The sequence below is a fragment of the Malaclemys terrapin genome, chromosome 5, assembly GCF_027887155.1.
Source record: "Malaclemys terrapin pileata isolate rMalTer1 chromosome 5, rMalTer1.hap1, whole genome shotgun sequence".
NCBI classification, from domain to species: domain Eukaryota; kingdom Metazoa; phylum Chordata; order Testudines; family Emydidae; genus Malaclemys; species Malaclemys terrapin.
In genome coordinates, this window is record NC_071509.1 from 72,471,568 (window position 1) to 72,474,594 (window position 3,027).

The window sequence follows — 3,027 nt, forward strand, 5'->3', positions numbered from 1 at the left end:
TTCACATTTGTCTGTTTTAATTCTCGCTCACTACTAATTCAGCTCATAATTGTTTTCAGCTTTGTGAAATTGGCCCCTTCTTAAGTATATATTTTAATGATTTCAACTTTTTTCTGTTTGCACACACAGATATGTTCAATAAACCTGTCTTCAGTGCAAGAAGTTCCAAGTTACACAGACATAACACTATGTGCCTGATTCTGATACAATACAGTCTCTTTGTGTCACTCCAACTACACAGATATAGGGGGACAGTGGGCATAGTCTATGTCCTCTGGCTATTCCCAACTGCTAGAACAGCCCCTTCACTGCACAAAGCAATCTAATTAATGTCTGAGGCCAAATCATCCCCTGATCAGCCGCTACATTGGGGTCTAACGCTATACAGCCTCAGTGGGTCAGATCTCCTCTTTCCATAACCAAACCTGTAGGAGTGCACTTTGTAAGTGCAAAAGCATGAGGTTTCCCTAGCACAGATTTCTCATGTTGTCCTGTCAAGAAGGCTTCTCCCTTCCCCCCCATACATCCCCCCCACTAAAGGAGTCATGTGCAGCTTGAAGTATCAATTCGAAACAAAGGCCATTTACATGGAGCTCTGTACCTCCACACTAGCTATCTGTCCCCAACTATGTGCACATGTGCTCCCTGGAAGCGAGGATATAACAGAGGTAAGCCACAGAAAAAATCACCTCTGCTAGGACAGAAGGGGAGAGGACAATGTGCAGCTTTTAAGCACTACCTTCGATCCCTTCTCCAGCCTGCTGCCTCCCACACCTTTCACTTATGCAGATCCCCAGATCAGCAGGAAAGCTGCCTGGCAGGGTCCAGTGGATGGACACCACTCTGCCAGGCTGGAGAAGGGAAGATCATATGCACAGATCTGCGGGCACAATCCTCCCAATGAGACAACATTCATTACTGAAGCACCTCCAGCAGGTGGCAGGCTTACTTCATGACAAAAATAAGTCTTTAGCAGAAAGGACTGCTGAACCAAATTCTCCAATTATAGTTTAAATGTAAATGTCTGTAAATGCAGAGTGCTGTATCATCTAAGAAGGGCGCATGCATTCTAGCTGACCTGAACTAACCTAACAAAAATGTAAAATGCGGATACCACTTGATTTTAAACTCCTTTTATGAAATATTTAATCTCAATACAGCATAAAATAGATGCTCCTCAGATTACTGCCGGAAGAAAAACAGAACTGAAGCACAGTTTTCTTTTTTTAAAATGCAGAAGAAGATTATACAGGGAGATTCATTTAGCTAGTCATTTATATTACATGACTGACTAGATGGAACATTAAATCCAGGGGTCTTTCTTTTCAGCCTATTACAAAATAATCATAATATATTATCCCGTAATTTTCTTCTTCTATTTGTGTTGGGTGCAGATTTTAATTTGCATTTTATGGGGCCAAAGTGAAACCCTAGGTGGCTACTGTAGGTCAAAAGTGATTATGTTTTAGTCTGCCATGAAAACTAAACCCTGTTAAAATCTGAGTTTTCAGCAGAAAACACTCTCTTTAAGGCTACATCTACACTATGAGCTAGAGTTGTGATTCCCAGCTCACTACACATCCTTATGCTAGCTCGATGAGAGCTAGTGCAAGTGTGAGTTACGTAGCCCTGGTAGCATGGACAGCAGCAGCATGATTTAGCTGTACCACCTCCACCGCTGCTGCCCATGCTACCACAGGTACACTAGTACAGTCAGAGCTAGCACAAGTATGTGTACGGGAGCTGGGAACCATACCCCAGCTCATAGTCTAAACATAGACTAAAAGAAGAAAGCAAACGGGAGGTGCAGAGATCTAATTTTCTCTCTCTCTCACACACACACACACACACACACACACACACACACACACACTTGCAGAACAAACAAACAAGCTATTTGGTGAGGATTATAATGAAAAGTATTCTTTGCAACGAGTAATACAAAACTACAGAAGTATAATTTATGCTAATTCATTGAGGCTAATTCTCTTTCAGATTAAGAAACATGCTAAATTCCATCACCAAAGTAGTTTTCTGCAGCAAAATTCTTAGATAAGTGTATTGATCCTGAGTAATGCATCTTTTTACCGTATAGATTTTTGTTAATACTGTGAGCCAGGTCCTGCAAGATGTTGCCCATTCTGCAGGAGGCACTCAGCACCTGGCTGGATGGAGCCGTATAACTTTATCCTGATCATTTACAAATTATTTTCTAAGACAAGTTGTTGATAAAATTATGTTTAATATCATCACAAACATATGTCACTCCCTCTCAGAAGTAAATTATTCAACACACTTATTAAACTCATCAGGAAATGCATTTCAGCAGAGCATTTCCATTGGGGAATATAGTTCCTTGTGTAAGCAAGGTCACCTCATTGAAAATAAACCACAAAAAGTCTGCTCATTTTTCACACAAATGTCTGATATAGGCTGATAGATGAGAAATATATTTAATCCCCCTCCCTCATGGAGCACAAAGGCTGATGTACAAACAATTCAAAATATCATTATGAAAACATAATGAATTACAACATCATGTTTACAATTGATCCCCGTATCTAGGTATTGATTTGGGAAAATGAGCTTAGGCATTTGTGTCGTACAAGGAGACCAGAAGGATGGACTGCACCTCTAATCTTTAGCCCTATGATAAAGATACTCACCTGGGATGTGGAAGACCCCCTTGTTCAAGACTCCCATCTGCCTCAGGAGAAAAAGGGAATTGGGTGGGGATCTGTTACCTCTCAGGGGAGTGCCCTACATACTGGACTACAGAGGGATCTTCACACTTTCACTGGCCCAAATAATATTTAATTATTCCAATAGTTGATTCAAGTGATACCACCGCAGTAGGAGAAATGGAGAAAGACTCACACCAGAATGTCCCATAGTCCAGTGACTGGGGCACTCATCCAGCAGGTGGCAGTGCCCTGTTCAACTCCCATTCCTGTCTTGTCAGGCAGACTGGAAGCTGAACTGGGAGTCTCCTGAATCCCAGCGGATTGCCCTAACCACTGAGCTAAA